Here is a 21,039-nt window from a genome sequence, read left to right on the forward strand (position 1 = left end):
AACTTGAGTCAATGGCAATCAGGGAGAAAATTCTCCACTAGTTTGTGTCATACCTGGCACAAAGGAAGATGGTTATGGTGATGAAGGTCAGTCATCTTAGACCCAGGACATCAGTGCAGGAGTTCCACAGCAAAGTGGCCTAGGCCCAACCATCTCCAGTTGCTTCATCAATGACCTTCCTTTGATCATAAGGTCCGAACTGGGGATGTTTGTGAATGACTGCGCAATGTTCAGCACCATCAGTGACTCCTCAGATAATGAAGCAGTCCATACCCAAATGCAGCAAGACTTGGACAATATTCAGGCTTGGGCTGACAGGTGGCAAGTTATATTCGTGCAAAGCAAATGCCAGGCAATGGCCATCTCCAATAAGAGAGAATCTAACCATCTCCCCTTGACTTTCAATGGCATTATCATTACTAACCCCCCCCCCCCCCCCACTATCAACATCCTGATGTTCTGGAATACTCTCCACTTATCTGGAAGAGTCTAGCTCCAACAACGCTCAAGAAGCTTGGTACCATCCAGGACAAAGCAGCCCATTTGATTGGCATCCCTTCCACAAACATTCACTCTCTTCTCTAACAACGCACAGTAGGAGTCATGTTTACCATCGACAAGGTGCACTGCAGGAACTCACAAAAGCTCCTTCGCCAACACTTTCCGAACCCACGACCACTGTATCTAGAAGGACAAAGGCAGCAGATACCTGGGAACACCACCAGATGGAAGCCACTCGAAGCCACTCACCATGATGACTTGGAAATATGGCACTGTTCCTTCACTGTTGCTGGCTCAAAATCCTGGAACTCCCTAACAGCACTGTGAGTGTACCTACACCACATGGACAGCAGTTTGAGAAGGCAGCTCACCACCACCTTCTCAAAGGCAATTACGGATGGGCAATATATGCTGGTCTAGCCAATTAAGCTTACATCCCTCGAATGAATAAAAGTGAGTATTAACGAGGTGAATATAGGGGACAATTGTGAAATAATCCATGGCAGCAGTCAGAGAAGGAAATGGTACAGCACCAATTATGCTGGGCTCACACCCTGTTGAGCTATACTCATCTATCAACTTGTGGTTTCAAGAACAACATCCAAACTGTTCATTATTAGATTCATTCGCCACTGTGAAAAGGGATACTAAACGAGAAAAAGTCTTGTGCAGAAGGAAAATTGCCTTTTTGCAGCAATAATCTGGAGTGTCAAAGATTTGTTAAAATGTAAGCACCGATGTTATCCTCAACCAGCCTAAAATTCCTGCCAATTTTGAATATTTCCCAAATCACCAATAATCACCAAAGTCGCAATCGGGGAACCGAAAACTGAGGTCATATTGTAAGGAAAATGCTATTGTGGAATAACCTAATACTCTGAATAATATTGAATGGATAATGCATCCTTAAAAATAACTCTGAAAGTGTTTATTTGTTTCCACACTAGTTTCCCAAGTGCAAGCTCATTCCGGGAACGTGTGACGAGGACAAGATGACAAATAGTTTGTCACATTTTCAACGTTTAAACATCTCATTAGCAGTTTGAGACACATTAAAGGATCATTAAGGGACATTTTCAGCTTTCATCCTCCCATTAGCGAGATTTGTATGCTGGGGAACTCATTTTTGGAGCTCAGGCAGACGCTAATTCGCAATTTCAACACATTTCTATCCATTGAAGTTATTGGGCAGGGAATTTTGGGAGCACATGTGGTTCTGATATAAACTCCCAGTGCAAGGGGTGCACTAATGATGACAATGTTCCCCTTGATACAAGAGCATCATAACTCCAACCAACTTTTGTTTTAATTTGATGTCACATGGCCAGAAAATGCATGCTGCACCTGGACTCCCTTGAGTTCAGGAATGAGAAGTGACTGCTTCGGAATTCTGAAGAAGAATCACTTTTCAAAATGTTAACTCTCTCTGCAGATGCTGCCAGACCTTCTGAGCCTTTCTAAAAGTTTCTGTGAATACTCCACGCTGACCTGTCCTACATCCAAAGAGTGTGGAGGATGGGTTGGTTACTTCATTCAAAGCCATTCACTGACTAATGGAGGGACCCAGTATTGGAAGGGGCAAGGGTACTGCGTTCATCAACCCCGTCCTTGCTGCCGACCCTCCTTCTCCATGACTCCCTTCCTGCCATCCAGGCACCTGTGCCTGGGTCCCTCCTCAATCTGAGGTCTTGAGTAGCTGCCATACCAGCAAAAGCCCCCGCCTCGCCAATAGCGCCTGTGGTGTTCTTTGTGATTCTGTTGTCAGTGTGGATGTCGTAGTGTTCACAAAGACTGTACAAGCTAAATTCATTAACGAAGCTAACTTATTTACACTACTTAAATTAACTTACTCCTTATAGTAATCTACATTCTATTAACACTGGTCTCTACACTCTAACTCTACCTGCACTCTATCCTCTCTAGATCTCTCCTGTGCACTCTACTCCAGCCTTCCCTCTCCCAGAAGCCTGAGAGTCAGTGCTTTATGTAGTACGGCATCTAGCTCCACCTATTGTAACATAACATTAACTCTTTGTATCCTGAACACTTCTATTTTGTCACAGCCCTCTGAGTACAAAGGAGCTGCCCGTCTCTGATTGGCTGGCAGCTCTTCTCAAATGGAACATCCGGCCCAGGGGTCCGTGATCCTGAGGGTAGGTTAGCTGCTGGCCTGCTAGGTACCTCAATGGCACAGGATGTGGTGAGCCTTCCCAATTAATGGGAATGTGGGAATCTCGGCAGCTCACCACTCGCAGTTCAAGTAGGCAAGATCAGCATGTGAAGGCACCTTTGAAGGGCTGGACAACACAATTGTAGAAGAAGACTGCAATAGCGCGAGAAGGCTTCTTAAATCCTAAACTGATTTATTGGAACAAACAACGAGGTTAAACTGTGCACAGGAACAGCAGTTGAAACATAAGTATTTACTCCTCGACTCCTGGATCCACACTCACTGAGCTCCTGCTCTCCAAGCCTCAAGCTTTCTTCCCATTATGTGGAGATGCCGGCGTTGGACTGGGGTGAGCACAGTAAGAAGTTTTACAACACCAGGTTAAAGTCCAACAGGTTTGTTTCGATGTCACTAGCTTTCGGAGCGCTGCTCCTTCCTCAGGTGAGGAATCCACCTGAGGAAGGAGCAGCGCTCCGAAAGCTAGTGACATCGAAACAAACCTGTTGGACTTTAACCTGGTGTTGTAAAACTTCTTACTTTCTTCCCATTGACCAGGGTTCGCCCACTCCTGCACAATAGGCCCCGGGCGTGTCATGTGGCCTGAGAATGATTCCCCCCCTTAAAGGGGCAGCGTTACCACATCCCTCCCCCCTCATGTTCCTCATTACAATCTATTCCAAGATAATAACAGGTAACTATTTAAAATGAGGGGAGAAGCACAAAAGGGGTATAGTCCTTCATAAGGTCAGTCTATCAGGCGACTTCCTGGGCCTGGTGGAACGCCTCAGTTCCCTGACAGGTTCTTCCATCATCGAGGTAGTGTGTTGTCAGCAGCAGATGGTTGTCTAAAGGTGTCAGAGGGTGGGTCAGGATCACTCCCGTCTCCAGTCTCCTCAGAAGTAATTAGAGGGGCCTCTTCGGAAACACCCTGTTTCCTCATTTCTGGCTCTGATACGGAAACATTAGTCGTAACCACTACATCCACTTGCTTTGCAATCGGGGCTGCAATCTCTCACATTTTATGTGGTTCACGAGCGTTCGCACCTGTCTCATTTCCACCCTTCCCCCCAAATTGGGGAACACCTGGTCCAGCTGAGCACGGAGACGACGGTCAATAAACATTTCCGCTGGTGTGGCCCCGGTGATGATGTTGGAGGTGGTGTTGTACGAAGGGAGGAAATTGTCTAGCTTGAGACGCAAAGGTCTGTCTGGCTGTTCTTCATTGCGCATTTGAAAATGTATACGCTCTTTCCGCCAGACCTTCCGAGACAGGTTGATAGGGGTCTGTATGGATGTGTGGTATACCATTATTCTGGACAGAACGCAGAAGTTCCTCCCCTATAAAAGTGTTGGCATTATCCAAAACTAGAACTTTTGGGGTGTCATGAATGCTGAAAATCGCCATAAAGTTTAGATAGCGGCTGCCAAAGTCTTTACACTCATTTCTTGGATGTCCAACCACTTGAAGTGAATGTCTACCCCTGGCAGGAACATTTTACCGAAGAAAGGACTGGCAAAATCTATATGCAATCATGTCCAAGGGTGGCCTGGCCATTCCCAGGGATGAAGTTGAGCCGTAGTTGGCAGGATCTGCTGTGACTGGTAACTGGCACACTGGTGGACCAGATGCTCAATGTATTGGTCAATGACTGACCACCATATGTAGCTCGTGGCTAACATTTTCATCTTGGTTTGAGCAGGATGCTTGCCATGCAGTTCTTGCAGGAACGCCTCACTTGCTGAGGGTGGCACCACTACCCAGGAACCCCAAGGTAATACCCGTCTTCTGAAGTAAAGACCTCACCACTATTCTCAGAATTCCCCCTATACCAGGAAAGGGTCAAGTTATCGTAAATGGTGAACAGGGATTCCCTGTGTCCCTGACTCCTATGCAGACTTAGCTGGGTGCTATTCGGGTCAAACTAATGTTTCAAGTTATCCCCCAGTGTAACCCATATTTTCATAGAAGATTGTGTTTACTTACCACTCAATAGCTTCATTCACGGGTCCGGCTTTTCTAAGTAGAGTAAAGTAAACTTTCTATTAACCACTCTTTCAGGTTATCAATTTAAGTTACTTTTATTTTCAAAATAAAAGATAAAATTACTGTTGTTACAGAAAGATAAAAAGATCTTTTCTTTGGATGCTCCTGGTCAGTTGTTAGACCTTCAGGTCTGCCTTGACAATCTTTCTTCTTTAACTGTTGGTCTTCTCCCAATGGATTCGCCGGGTTGCTCGATTTTCAAATGCTGTTCTTCCCATTACCGAGAATGACTCCTTGCTGCTGAATTTTCAGGGTTTATATATTCCTTTGCGCAGCCTTAGTTTCTGCATGACCTTTATTGAAAGCAACTCTCTTTCGCTGCTTCAAGACTTTATTGAAACTTAACCATGTTATGGGCGAGGTGTTTTCAGAACCCCAAAATGTATCATGGAGTTCAAACAACCTCTCCCTTTAATGGATTGTTGCCTTTGAAGCACACGGCTTGTTCTCCAGGTGTGATATTACAATTATGGACACGTGGTTTTTAACACAAAACAATGTTTATTCCATAAACTCACCTTAACCTCTAAAATAAACATTGGATCCCTTAACACCCCTTACTTCAATGATAACCCTGAAAATAATGCAACACTAAATAATCCCTCAAAATGTTCCTTCAAACACCCAAAAGACTTCAAACCTTCAAAACAGTAACACACAGGTCACAGTTAATATATATTTTCCGGTTTATGGCAGAGATATATCAGCATGGTTGACTTCAGCTCCAGCACCTTGCTTTTCTTGCTGCAGCTCTCTGGAAACACACAGGCACACCCAAGCTGCTTTTTCAAACTGGCTTTCTCCCTTCAAACAACTCCCAGCAAACCAGAATTTCTCAGGCTGCTGTCTCAAACTGGCTTTCTCCTTTTAAACAGCTCACAGCAAAACAACCAGGCACTTTTAAACTGCTCCCAGCAAAACCAGCCATGCACTTTTTAGCTGCTCTTAGCAAAACTGAAACCAAACGCAGGATAGGATAAGAGATCGTTCTTGTAACTGCATTCACCTTTCGATAGTACACACACAACTGTTGGGTACTATCTGGTTTAGGTACCATCACTATGGGTGAGCTCCATTGACTGCAACCCACATGAATTATGCCATTTTTAAACATACTCTCAATCTCTGTTAACCTGTGCCAATTTTAAAGGGTTAAGTCTATATGGATGTTGTATGATAGGAACAGCATTTCCTACATCTACATCATGTATAGCCATTTGAGTACTTCCCAATTTATCTCTACAAACCTGCCCATGTGATATCAATAACTCTTTCAGGTCAGTTTGTTTTTCCTCTGGAAGGTAACTTAACAATTCATCCCAATTTTTAAGAACATCCTCATTTTCCAATTTAATTTGAGGTATGTCAAATTCACAGTCATCTGGATTTGGTTTGTCACTTTGAGATAGAATCATTAAAACCTCTTTTTTCTCTCCTTCCCTTTCAAAGTACCTTTTAAGCATATTCACATGACACACTCGGTGAGTCTTCCTTCTATCTGGTGGTTTTACCATGTAATTCACCTCACTTAATGTCCATTCAATCTGATACGGTCCACAAAACCTAGCTTTTAAAGGCTCACCTACCACTGGTAACAACACTAAAACTTTATCCGCACTGACAAAACAACGAACTTTGGATTTCTTGTCCGCTACCTGTTTCATCACATTTTGTGAAACTTTCAAAATGTTGTCTAGCCAAATCACCTGCTCTATTTAATCGTTCCCTAAAATTTGACACGTAATTCAAAAATGTACTTTCCAATTTCTCACCCACCAATTTTTCCTTAATCAATTTAAGTGGTCCTCTTAACTCATGACCAAAAATTAGTTCAAAAGGACTAAATTTGGTCGACTCATTAGGTGCATCCCGAATTGCGAACAATACGAATGGAATTCCTTCATCCGAATCCTCTGGATAATCTTGACAATATGCCCTCAACATTGTCTTTCATGTCTGATGCCACCTTTCTAACGCTCCCTGCGATTCTGGATGGTACGCAGTTGATTTAAATTGTTTTATTCCTAAGCTATCCATAACTTCTTTGAATAACTTTGAAGTAAAATTTGATCCTTGATCCGATTGAATTTCTGTGAGTAGTCCATATCGAGAAAAGAATTTAAGTAACTCCTCCACAATCCTTTTAGCTGTAATATTATGTACTGGAATGGCCTCTGTAAACCTAGTAGACACATCCATTATAGTCAAAAGATATTGATTCCCACTTTTTGTTTTAGAAAGCAGTCCTACACAATCAGTTAGGACCCTCGTAAAAGGTTCCTCAAATGCTGGAATTGGTATTAAGGGCGCTGGTTTTATCACTGCTTGAGATTTCCCTATCACTTGACATGTGTGACATGATTGACAAAATTTAACTACATCTTTATGTAGTCCAGGCCAATAAAAATGTTTCTGGATTTTAACTTGAGTTTTCCTTATTCCCAAATGACCTCCCACTGGTACCTCATTTGCAACTCGCAACACCTCCTTTCTATACCCCACCGGCAATACTACTTGATGAATTTCTGCCCACTTTTCATCCGCCTGTATATATACAGGTCTCCATTTTCTCATCAAGACATCACTTTTACGGTAACAACACTCTGGTATACTCTCAGATTTTTCTTCCGTATATGCTTTCTATTATATCCGTTTTATTTCTACATCTTTCTGTTGTAACTCTGCCAATTTTCCTGAGCTAAAAATATCTGCCTCATCCTCCACCTGTTCTTGTTCTTTTTCAACCATCTGATCAAAAATCGTTTCTGATAATTGCACTTCAACTTCACCTTCACTCTTTTATTTCTCCTCGTCTTAACCTGTGACTTTGCCACCTTGTTACGACACAATCCGGAAAAATCCCAGGATATTCGTCTTTCAACCCTTCAGTTGTCTGATTTTCCACTGGCTTATCAACCACAGTAGGCATCACTCCCACCTGCGATCCAGCTGTATCATTACCCAAGGCAAACTGTATTCCTGGACAAGATAGTTTATCTATTACTCCTACTACCATTTCACCACTCTTCACTGGACTTTCCAACCTTACCTTATATAATGGAACGCTACTCCTCTTGTTGCAGTTCTTTACAATGCTGATATTATTTAAGGAGATGGTGCAACGACGTTAATGTTGTTCCAGGCTTTGGATGAAAAGGCGATGGTGGTTGGCCATACCCAGAAACTGATGTGTTGGGTATGCCGGGTCTGCGGGGACTGCGTTTACAGCAGCAGTGAGAGAGACAGGCTGGATCCCAAGAGAACGGGAAAACTAGTGCCCTCTGGCTTTATAGTGGTCGTGTCCTGTCTGGTGATTGGCTGCTGTGTTCTGTGTGTTCACTGGTCACCCTGTGTGTCAATCACTGCCTGTCTATGCACCATCATATACCTGTGTGTATATTATGACATCTCCCTCCCTCAGGCGCGTCCTGAGGAACCAGCATGCGAGGCGGGACATCACGCTCAGGTGGCGGGCGTGGAAATAGCCGCAGTGCCCGCCTATTATGCCGAAGAAAGGAGCCATCATGCATGCGAACAAGGAACGATCTCGGGGCCACTTGCTTATTTATTCTTAAGGGCAGCACGGTAGCATTGTGGATAGCACAATTGCTTCACAGCTCCAGGGTCCCAGGTTCGATTCCGGCTTGGGTCACTGTCTGTGCGGAGTCTGCACGTCCTCCCCGTGTCTGCGTGGGTTTCCTCCGGGTGCTCCGGTTTCCTCCCACAGTCCAAAGATGTGCAGGTTAGGTGAATTGGCCAATGATAAATTGCCCTTAATGTCCAAATTGCCTTTGGTGTTGGGTGGAGGAGTTGAGTTTGGGTAGGGTGCTCTTTCCAAGAGCTGGTGCAGACTCAAAGGGCCGAATGGCCTCCTTCTGCACTGTAAATTCAATGATAATCTATGATTAATCTAGGACAAAGGTTCGGCACAACATCGTGGGCCGAAGGGCCTGTTCCGTGCTGTATTTTCTATGTTCTATGTTCTATGTTCATCACTGTAAGTGGAATGCCATGACGGGCAAAAGTCTCTTTGCATGCCTTGATGACTGTTGCTGATGTGAGGTCAGTCAGTCTGACCACCTCGGGGTAGTTGGAAAAGTAGTCCACGAGGAGGACATAGTCTCAGCCCTTTGCATGAAAGAGGTCATTACCAACTTTGGGCCATGGGGAGGACACCAGTTCATGCGGCTGTAGAGTTTCTTTGGGCTGAGCCGGCTGGAACCTTTGGCACGTTGGGCAATTGAGGGCCGTGTTGGCGATATCCTGATTGATGCCTGGCCAATATACTGCCTCTCGGGCTCGACGGCGACACTTTTCGACCCCCAGGTGACCCTCGTGGATTTAGCTGAGGACCAGCCCTCGAATGCTCTGTGGGATTACTATCCTGTACAGCTTCATTAATATGCCGTCCACTACCGCGAGATCGTCCTTTACATTATAAAACTGGGGGCACTGCCCCTTTTGCCAACCATCCGTGAGATGTCGCATTACCCGCTGGAGTAAAGGATCCCTGGCCGTCCCCTGACGAATTTGCACGACCCTTTCATCAGTGGCCGGAAAGTTGGATGCACAAAACTTCACCTGAGCGTCTATCTGACAGGCAAAGTCCGACTGTTCACATGGCGTGGTGATGGATCTAGAGGGTGCGTCGGCCACAGTGAGCTCTTTTCCCGGGGTGTAGACCAGGGCGAAATCGTAGCGGCGGAGTTTGAGGAGGATACGTTGTAGCCGTGGCGTCATATCATTGAGGTCTTTTTGGATGATGTGAACCAATGGCCTGTGGTCCGTCTCGACCGTGAATTTGGGGAGTCCATACACGTAATCATGGAATTTGTCAATCCCTGTGAGGAGGCCCAGGCATTCTTTTTCAATCTGAGCGTATCGTTGCTCAGTAGGTGTCATGGCTCTAGAGGCATATGTGACTGGGGCCCAGGAGGAGGATTCGTCCCCCTGGAGGAGTACTGCCCCAATTCCAGCCTGGCTTGTGTCAGTGGAGATCTTCGTCTCCTTGGCGGAGTCGAAAAATGCCAGTACAGGGGCCTTGGTGAGTTTCGCTCTGAGCTCACGCCACTCTTGCTCATGAGCGGGAAGCCACTGGAAGTCCATAGTTTTGTTGACAAGATTTCAGAGAGCTGTGGTGTGTGATGCAAGGTCGGGGATAAACCTCCCAAGAAATTGACCACCCCTAGGAAACAGAGGACCGCCTTCTTGTCCTCCGGGGTCTTCATGGCATTGATCGCCGACACCTTGTCTGCATCTGACTGCACATTCGAACTGTGAAATATGGTTGCCAAGGAACTTTATTTCTACTTGACCGAACGAGCATTTGACTATTGAGTCGGAGGCCATGCTCGTGGATCCTGTGGAACACTCGCTTGAGGCGATCGATGTGCTCCTGAGGAGTTGTGGACCAGATAATAATATCATCGACATACACTCGCACCCCCTCGATGCCCTCCATCATTTGCTCAATTATGCGGTGGAACACCTCCGGGGCGGAGATGATGCCAAAGAGTATCTGGTTGTAACAGTAGCGACCGAACGGGATGTTAAATGTACACAACCTTCGAGTGGATGCGTCCAGATGTACTTGCCAAAACCCCTTGGAGGCATCCAGCTTCGTGAAAAGCTTGGCGTGAGCCATTTCGCTGGTGAGCTCTTCTCATTTAGGTATAGGGTAGTGTTCCCTCATGATGTTACGGTGCAAATCTTTGGGGTCGATACAAATGCGAAGTTCCCCTGACGGTTTTTTGACACAGACCATGGATCTAACTCAGTCCGTGGCTTCAGTGACCTTAGAAATGACGCCCTGGTCCTGGAGGTCTTGCAGCTGCTGCTTGAGGCGGTCCTTAAAGGGTGCCGGCACCTGACGTGGTGCATGAACCGCGGGTGTGGCATTCGGCTTCAGCAGTATCTTGTATCGGTAAGGTAGTGGACCCATACCTTCGAAGACACTGTGGTATTGTGCTATGATGTCATCTAATTGGGCTTGGAAGTTGACATCTGGCGAGGCCGTTGCCTCTGCGGACGACTGCACAAGATTCAGGATTTTGCAGGCCCGAGCACCGAGCAGGGAAGCTCTGTTGGTTCCTAGTATTTCAAAACGCAGGGTTGCTTTTGAAGAACGATGGGATACCGCAAGCTGGCATGAGCCACTGGCAGCAATGGCACTGCCATTGTAGTCAAGGAGCTGGCAGGCCGGTGGACGAATGCTTGGCATGACGCGGATAGTGTCAAGGTCAGACTTTGAAATGAGGTTCGCTGAAGCGCCGGTGTCCAGCCTGAAGCGTATGCGAGACTCGTTGACCGTAAGGGTGGCACACCACTCGTCGTCTGGATCAATGCTTATCACTGGGAGTTGTTTCATCTCCTTCGCTGAAAGCATCGTATGCTTGGTTATGATGCCCACCCGGAATGGGGATGTGAGGCCCTCGGTGTCGGAATCTGGAACCATGTCGGAGTCGGAGTCTGCAACGGGTTGCTGTACTGACTGGAAGTTCCTGCGCTGCGACTGGGATCGCTGTGTATTGGGCAGTTGAGCAGATCTGAACAGGGCTGCGTAGTGGCCAAGGTGGCCGCACTGGAGACACGCCGAGATTTCGCGGGACATTGGCACTTTAAATGGCCGACGCCACAGTTGTTGCACGTCATGGTGCTGATGTCAGGACGCTCCGTGCGCCACCGCGCATGCACGGTGCGGTCGAACGATGTGCACACCTGTGCAGTTCGGTCGTCGGCCTCGCCGTCCCCTTGGTCGTGGCGCGCATGCGCAGGAGCCCGGGAAAAGCGCGCAAAATGGCCGCCCTCATCCAGACTCAGGCCCTGGAGCTGTTTTACGGCCTGCACCCGCTCCGCATCGTGGGGGCCTTGCTGCGCCATCTCTGCCGCCTTGATATGGGAGTACTGGTTGTTAGCGTGCTCGCGGAGGACGCAGGTTTCGATGGCGATGGTAAGGCTGAGCTGCTTAACTTTAAGGAGCTGCTGGCGAAGGGGATCGGAGTGGACCCCGAAAACGATCTGGTCGCGGATCATGGAGTCGGAAGTGGAGCCGTTGTTGCAGGATTGCGCGAGGATACGGAGATGGGTTAAGACAGACTGAAAAGGTTCATCCTTACCCTGAAGCCTCTGCTGGAACACATAGCGTTCAAAGCTCTCGTTGACTTCGATGTCACAGTGGCTGTCGAACCTCAGCAGGACTGTTTTAAACTTTGTCTTGTCCTCGTCTTCAGCAAAGGTGAGGGAGTTGAAGATGTGGATAGCGTGGTTCCTGGCTGTAGAGAGGAAGAGCGCGATCTTCCTGGCATCCGATGTGGTTTCGAGGTCGGTGGCGTCAAGATACAGCTGGAACTTCTGCTTGAAAATCTTCCAGTTCGCACCGAGGTTGCCGGCGATGCGGAGCTGCGGGGGAGGGCGGACGCTGTCCATGTTACCGGATGGCTGATCGCTGGTCAAAGGCCGACTATCTCAAGGTGGGTCCGTCAAACTCGAGCATGACTCACTGGTACCATGATGTGTTGGGTATGCCGGGTCTGCGAGGACTGCGTTTACTGCAGCAGTGAGAGAGACAGGTTTCCAACACTTGAAGAAATGCAACTCGATTTTATTGAACTCTTAACTATCATACATACTTTAACTGTGGGTTGACACTGGGCTGAGTTGACTGGAGACCTGAGGCTAACCTGACCAGACTATCTTACTACCACATGGTGAATGTTCTAGTTGCTGCTCACGGGCTCTGACTGTCTCAGAGGCTGGATCCCGAGAGAGCGGGAAAACTAGTGCCCTCTGGCTTTATAGTGGCTGTGTCCTGTCTGGTGATTGGCTGCTGTGTTCACTGGTCATCCTGTGTGTCAATCACTGCCTGTCTGTGCACCATCATATACCTGTGTGTATATTATGTCAGAAAGCATTTTAATTCCGCTGTAATTTTCAGTGCAGGAACATTCCTGATTGTTTAAACCATATCTTCTAAAGGGTGTAGACCTTTGGCGTCATCTGCCTTTTTTTCTGACCATCGGTACTTGACATGCAATGGCATTACCATCATTGAATCCCCCACTATTGACATCCTGGGGATTACCATTGATCAGAAACCCAACTGGGCTGTCCATATTAATACAGTGGCTACCAGGTCAGGTCAAAGGCTGGGAGTCCTGCTTCAAGTAACTCACCTCTTGACTTCCCAAAGCCTGTCCACCATCCCCAAGGCACAAGTCAGGAGTGTAATGGAATACTCTCCACTTGCCTGGATGAGCGCAGCTCCAACAACACTCAAGAAGATCGACACCACCCACGACAAAGCAGCTCACTTGATTGCTCATCCTTCCACAAACATTCAAACCCCCCACCACCGATGAACAATGGCAGCCGTGTGAACATCTATAAGATGCTCTGCAGGAACTCACCAATGTTCCTTCGGCAGCTCCTTGCAAACCTACAACTCTACCATCTAGAAGGACAAGGGCAGCAGATACATGGGAATATCACTACCTGGAGGTTCCCCCTAAGCCCCTCACATCCTGCCTTCGAAACATATCGGCATTCCTTCAGTGTCGCTGGGTCACTACCTACACCGCATGGACTGGGCTGCAGTGACAGCGCACCACCTTCTCAAGGGAAATTAGAGATGGGCAATAAATGCTGGCCTTGCTAGCGACACCCACATCCCATAAATCACAGAATCTTGGCTGTGCAGACGGAGGCCATTCGGCCCATCGAGTCTGCACCGACCCTCGGAAAGAACACCGTACCTGGACACAATTCCCCACCCTGTCCCCGTAACCCCACCGAGGGACAATTTAGCATGGCCAATCGACCTGGCCTGTGGGAGGAATCCGAAGCACCCGGAGGAAACTCAGGCAGACAGGGGGAGAAGGTGCAAACTCCACACAGTCACCCGAGGTCGGAATCGAACCCGGGTTTCTAGCACTGTAAGGCAACATTGCTAACCACTGTGCCACTGTGCCATCCCCAAAGAACAAAGGTAACGCTCTAGTGGAATACTGTGGGTATACTGCTTTGTTAAAGGTGCTGTCGTTTGGATGAAACTTTAAACCAAGGCCCCATCTGACTGTTTGAGTGGATGAAAAAAGTCCTGAGGCATTTTTTCAAAGAAGAGCAGGGGGGTTATTGCATGGTCAATATTTAACCTTCCATCAACATTACAAAAAACAGATAATCTGGTCGTTATCACACTGCTGCTTGGTCAATCTTGGCTGCTGCGTTTTCATTTGTTCCAACAGTGACTTCACGTCAAAAGCATTTTATTGGGTGTAAAGCACTTTGAAATATCTGGTGGCTGTGGAAAGTGCCATATAAATGCAAGACTTTCATTACTTCTTTGGTGAAATTACAGGAGAGAGGTGCACAGAAGAGTGTGATGTCTTTGGAAACATCACCATAGACAGGACAAAGGGGCAAAGTAGAGACTCTTCACTCATATTTGAAGGAGGCGAATGTAGAGGAGAAAGATAATGAATTGGGTCAGACCCGTCACTTACATTGCTGCCTGGGATTCTGTGCGATCACCAACGTTTAGCTGATGTATAACGGAACAAGTAAGGTCCTGTGGTCTACTCCCAACAGCACCATTCTGCTCCTTCTGAAACCCCACCAACTACTTCTCACTAAAAACTTCACCAATCATCTACCTATTACATAATCATTCATACATTGACATTGCAACATGAAACATTTTGGAAGCTAAAACTGGGCAAGATTTCAAAATGAACCAAATCATTACATTTTACGTGGCATGATAAAGAAAAGGCAGCTGTTTATATCGTTTCCTTCACCACCCATGTGCACACACTTGGCAAATGACGGTTTCTTCAGATAATGCATCCTATTGCCCCTACGTGGGGCATCCCAATTGGCTACAGCAGCAATACAGGCATATTTCTGTCCTAACAGCTGAGGTACTTATAACCTCCACCCTCTGAGCGTTGAGTCCTTGGAAACATCACCATGGACTGCTTTACTATCTCCCCTGTCAGACCATGTTCACCCTTTAAGAGTAAAGCCAGCAAGTCAGGTATTGTCTGCGCTGGAGAGTGGGCTATGGGAGAGCTACAGTTGACAAATGGGAACATTTTGAATGGACTTTATATTTTCTGGTCCTTTATGCAATCATCCTTCTCCTGGCTCACTGCCACTGTACTGCAGACCAACTTTTAAAGGATCAGTGATGCATTGTTATGCCATGGGTAACATAGATCGGGGGCCAGTTTAGCTCTCTTGGCTAGACAGGTAGTTTGTGATGCAGAGCAAGGACAGCAGCATGGGTTCAATTCCCGTACCGGCTGATGTGATTCATGAAGGCCCCTCCTTCTCAACCTTGCCCCTTGCCTGAGGTGTGGTGAGCCTCAGGTTAAACCACCACCGGTCAGCTCTCCCCCTCAAAGGGAAAATCAGCCTATAGTTATCTGGGACTATGGCAGCTATGCTTGCTGGGGTCCTCCGATCCTCTGGGTGACCCCCACGAGTGCTGTTCCATCTGGTCACCATTTGTGGGGACCAGTTTTTTTTTTAATTCAAAAAAACATACTTTATTAATAAAATCTATCACAAACATTACAGAACATTTCGAATTGTCTTGTCTGTACATTTCCATCAGAGTTACACATTGCCTTGACTTTCTTCCATTCAGTTTTGATAATATTACACACATATCACTCTTTACGTTACAATTCCTTCTTAAATATTTACATTGTCATGTTTCTTTTATGCATTGGAGCGTTGGTGGCCCAGACCGAGGGGGTTTTACACTGTTACCCACCCCTCAGTGTACATTTGCTGGTAAGACCTTACACAGTGGTCTTTCCCCATTGCGCCTTGGCGGCAGTGACGAATGTGATATAAAATAGTTACTTTAGAGATATTAGTTAATGTAATGTAGAAATAAGCCACTTTGATTCTGGCAAGTAGAGACAAAGGATTTGAGACCGCATGGGAAAAAGCAGGAAGAGGTGTGTCTATGAGAGTGATGCTGAATTGATAGGGGCCGGAGAAAGGGATTGGAAGTGAGCCAATCAGAATAGATCAAACAAGTCAGGAGGGACATAGGATGACCTATGGGTGTCAAGTATGTGAAACTTGATGCCATTTGAATGCATCAGTACTGATCTCTTTGTCTGGGACATTCACTTAGTTCCCGGGGCTGCAGAAAGCAACATGTTATCTGTATCACTGTGGACTAGGTAGCTTGCAAGCTGAATAAAATAACTTTTGTTATACTTGCAAATCCATCTCGACTTTTATTGAGGCCAGACTGATGGATAAAGACATTTGGGAATCAACATTTGGTGCCGAAAACCGGGATTTCTCAGGGCGATCCTGGTCCAACTGCGAAATCAGAATTAGACTGATTATGAACAGGAGGATGGGGAACAAAGGGCCCGCAATGTAGAACTGGAAAATGACCGCGCATTGATTGTTCCCCTCTTCTTATCGTCTGATTAGTCTGGTCACTCGCGGTTGGCACAGAAAGACCGCCTCGACGAAATCACAGGTCAGTCTGGGGATTAGCAATTTAATTGATGGGATTTCATATTGTTGTTTCGGCTTGGGTTAGGGTTTTGGGTTGATGTGACATCTCAAATGATGATTCAATTCCAAGTATAAGGGTTCAGAGGCTGATGGGACTTCAGTAATGAAGGTTCAGTCTATTATATGGGTTCAGGGGCTGATGGGACTTCAGTACTGAAGGTTCAGTCCAGTATAACTGTTTTTAAATCTGAAGATGGTTCAACTCTATGTGTGAGTGTTTTAAATATATAGTTGATTAAGCTAAAATTGTCTCCTTGGACTGTATTGGCGAAAAACGCAGTTCCGAGGACTAGTTGAGATTGTGGGGAATGCTGCATATTGGTTGAAGTAGAAGTCTCTCAAAGGGTTAACAGCAGCAGGCAAAGTTAAAGACAGGCAGTGCTTCTCACTCAGGCCTTGAGATAACAGCACCAGTCTGTAGTGTAATCGGATACCTTTCCTTTGAGTCAGTGAACACCAGCAAAGTTACGTTTTGAATTAATTAAAGGAAACCAGTGGGTTTCTCCACCTCTTTGATAAAAGTTATTATTTTCGAAAGCAATTGATTGAAATTGCCAGAATCTTAAGTTTTACTTACTTGAAATAAGGTGTATCTCATTTTATCTGGAGATTAATAGAAACTTAAAGAAGATCATGGACACCATTTTAAAAAGTGTAAATCTGGAGATGATAGTTGATTTTGCTAATACTTATGTGTATGTAAAAGAAAAAAAAACTTGTTAAAAGAAAAATTGTTAAGATAAAGAAATAATTAAGTTGTAAATGTTATACAAGTTTGTGTTAAGCAAATTGTAAATTTAGTTCTGAGTTGAGATCAGAGCTAAGCTTGCAAGGTGCAGTAATTCAATTTGAATTTTCAAACATTTTTAAGTTTAAAAAAAAAGCGCAAGTAGAGGAAAGACGCGGGTCAAACAAGAGATGAGCTACCTAGTTCAATGGCTGGCCTTGAATTGACAGAAAAAGAAAAATTCAATAATTTGGAAAAGTAAGCATATCACCTAAGTCTCTCCAAACTAAGCAGAAACCACAAGGTTCGGGAACAAAGGAAGCTGAAACAGATTCTTTTGAAGAGAAAGAACTCCCCCTAGTGACAGGGAGAGATGTTGAAGTCCTGGAACAACCAGGGGAAATAGCTAGAGTGCCCCCTGGTGACATTCGGAGACAGTTACCGATTAGGAAGATGCGAAACCCCGACGCAGTGACTGTGGGAGCGAACCCCACAATAGACGTTTACTTCCCATGGACACCCAGTGAGATGATGGCTATTATGTCTACAATCCCAGATAGAAAAAATCTCCTGCTGCCTTCATGGATTCCTTGAGAACTACCATCTCAATTTATCAAGCTGATTTAAGGGACCTCTGGGCCCTAGTCCAGCAGATTTTAACCCCAGCAGAGTACCGCAATTATCTTAACCACCTGAATTATGCTAGTCATGCCGCACTCCAGCAGGCCTATGCGTTAGACGACGATAGAAGGACACAGATCTTGAATGCGTTGAATAGCACATTTCAAAGGCCCATAAATCTTTCTGTTATCTTAGACCTTAAATCTAAGAAGACTGAAGAGCAAGAGGAATTTCTGGAGCGTTTTAATGAAATCTACCGGGGGCAGTCAGGCGATTTGCTGTATCAAAATGGTCAGAATTCCCCTCAATATTGTGCTATGTTAATGCATTGCCTATCACCTTCTGTGGTTACTGCTGTGAAATGTAATAACATGAATTGGACAGAGAACGACCCTTCCCAGATGGCAAGGGCAGTCAGATTTTATTGGAAGGAGGGTGTAGGCCAAGAAGGAGGCTCAGTTACAAAGGTTAAGACTGAGTATGTAATGAAAAAGGATGATCTGCGACCCCAACAAGCGGCAGAAATGGTAGTTTACCAGCAGGAGCCCCAATATAGTGACTTTGGGTGGGTGGATCAGCGAAGAGGAGGATACCAAACCCACCCACAGGGACCCTCACCCTCTTTTTATGGCCCACCGAACGAATCAATAGCTCTACAACCGCAGCCCCCTCTGAGGGGCCATTGGTCTACTGGAAGACGAGGCCGGGGCAGATATAGAGGGAACAATGCATGTTTTAATTGCGGCCGTGTAGATCACTGGCAACAGGAATGCCCCTTTAAAAGACAGGCAGTAGAAGGAGATTATCCGACCCACAGGAGAGGGTACCCACCAAGGGGAGGACAGACGAGATACACTGACTTCTCCCAGGAAAACCCTTTCCCAACACAGGATTGACTAGCTAATTTAGCCATAAGGACTCTCCAATCGGACAGGGAACCTATTATCTCTCTGCAGATAGGAGATCAACATCACTCATTTGTAATCGACACCGGGGCAGCCATGTCTTCTGTGCAATCAGAGCTTCGACTGCCATTATCCGACCACACGCAGCAATTGTCAGGGTTCCAAGGACAGGTGTGTGAGTATCCTATTTCTGAACCTGTGACAGTCACTTACGAGAATAAGTCTGCAGAGCATCAGGCTGTAGTGACTACTGGATTGGACTGTAACTTGTTGGCCCGAGATTTACTGTGTATCTTCCAGCTACAGCTAGAATGCGGAGATGAGGGGGTAACGGTTACATCATGGAGGATGAGACAACAGTGCTATATTTCTATCACCCCCCAGTGGTGGACGTTAGACGTTGAACAGTCACTGCATCACGTTACCCTGGCCTATGACAGAACTGGACGAAACAGGGAGTTGGAGGACAAATACCGGCCATTACTTGAGACCAAATGGCCAGTCAAGGTTACAGCCACAGTCACGGGAAAAGAAGGTACAGCCGATTTTGTTACAATATCACCACATTTATGGCCACAGTCAGCTTCGGTAAGCCCTCATATTACACGTCAGGTCCATGACCAGTACCATGCCAGGGATATGGGGCGAATGGTCAGGAGGGCAGTGGATCATTCGGATCCGACAGACTACGCACTTCAAGTCATGCCGGACGGCACTACCATAAAATATTTTGAGGTCCCTGAAACGATTAACACTCGACTGCAGCATCACAGGGGACATGATGTGTTGGAATATGTCAATCCACAGGTCTGGGCGGAATACCCATCACAAGTGGGAAAGACAAATGTTACACCTATTAAGGTGATGATTAAGGATCATGTAAAGCTACCTTCCATTCGACAATACCCCCTGAAATCTCAAGCTGCTCCATCAATAGATAAATTAATTCAAGAGCTGTTGAAACAGGGTATTTTGGTCCCTTGCCAATCAGAATGTAACACCCCCATACTTGCTATGCCTAAACCAGCCAAACCAGACCAGTACCGATTAGTACAGGATTTACGTTCAATCAATGCCATCGCATAGCCGTTACATGCTCTCACCCTCCAACAGAATATTACGGTGTATCGCTCCCACTCAGTCATCGCACTACTGAGGCAACTGCAGACTCAGCATCATACCGCAGCTCGTCAGAATAGGTATGAGATATACCTTTTGAACAATCCACGTCTGACATTTAAATACTGTACCACTATCAATCCAGCCTGTTTTCTTCGTGGTCCCCCTGTCCATGAAGGCGCACCTGGCCACGACTGTTTAGCCTTGATTCAGGAAACTACCACAATAAGGGGCGATTTGAGTGACATTTCGTCAGAACAACCTGACATGATTATGTGTGGTCAAATATCCCACCGGGGTTTAGTTAATGACCTACTGCAGGCCCTCCTTATGCCCGTGCAGATTTCCGTTATTAAATGCGCTGCCCACACGAATGGTACAACCCCAGTTGACGTTGGTAATGAACGAGCAGATTGTGCAGCGCGAACAGCCGCGCACATTCAGCAAGTGATGGTGCCTAAGATGTTAAGTCAGACTAAACGATCTACTATAAATATGTCTGCTTCTGACAAGTCAATGCCAACCATCCAAGATGTCATAAGGTTACAGGAGGATGCTCCTGAGAGTGATAAACAAATGTGGAAACGGTTAGGTTGTACATATGATTCTGTTTCCTCTTTATGGACAACGCTTGCACATCAGACTTGTATGTCTGATGTGCTGGCTTTATGGGTCATTGAATGTGTACACTTTGCAACTCATTGTGGGGCTTGAGGGACTAGTGATTTGTTGCTGGACACTTGGTGGCACCCTAAAATGCAGGGGTTGGCCCAAAGTATCAGTAATCGGTGTTTGATTTGTCAGCAATATAACACCGGAAAAGGTATCCCTTGTGGGATGGGGCAAACTCCGTTGCCCAGTGCTCCCTTTGAGATGCTCCAAATGGATTACATTGAGTTGGAAAGGTGTCAATGTTATAAATATGTTTTGGTCATTGTGGATGTGTTCAGCAGATGGGTTGAGGCGTATCCGACTATCGATAATAAAGCTGCTACTGTGGTTAAAGTCTTGATGAGGGAAATCATTCCCCGGTACGGTATACCAGCTCAGTTAAGTTCTGATAATGGGCCTCATTTTATTGGACAAATTAACAAGGAGTTTTGCTCCCAGTTGGGCATACGCCAGCAGTTACACTGTGCTTATAGACCGCAGGCGGCCGGGTTGGTTGAGAGACACAATCAGACCCTCAAAACTAAATTGGCTAAATTAAGAGCAGACACGGGACTGACATGGCTTAAGTTGCTCCCCGTTGCCCTCTTCCAGCTGCGGGTTACACCTGCGGGACCGGCCCGGCTCTCTCCCGCCGAGATTGTTTATGGCAGGCCTCTTAGAACTCCCTGGAGCCTGCACGTTCCCAGACTGGTTCAGTTTCATCAGATGACTGAAGAGATGACCACCTATGTTC

The sequence above is a fragment of the Scyliorhinus torazame genome, chromosome 5 (genome assembly GCF_047496885.1).
Source record: "Scyliorhinus torazame isolate Kashiwa2021f chromosome 5, sScyTor2.1, whole genome shotgun sequence".
Taxonomy (NCBI): domain Eukaryota; kingdom Metazoa; phylum Chordata; class Chondrichthyes; order Carcharhiniformes; family Scyliorhinidae; genus Scyliorhinus; species Scyliorhinus torazame.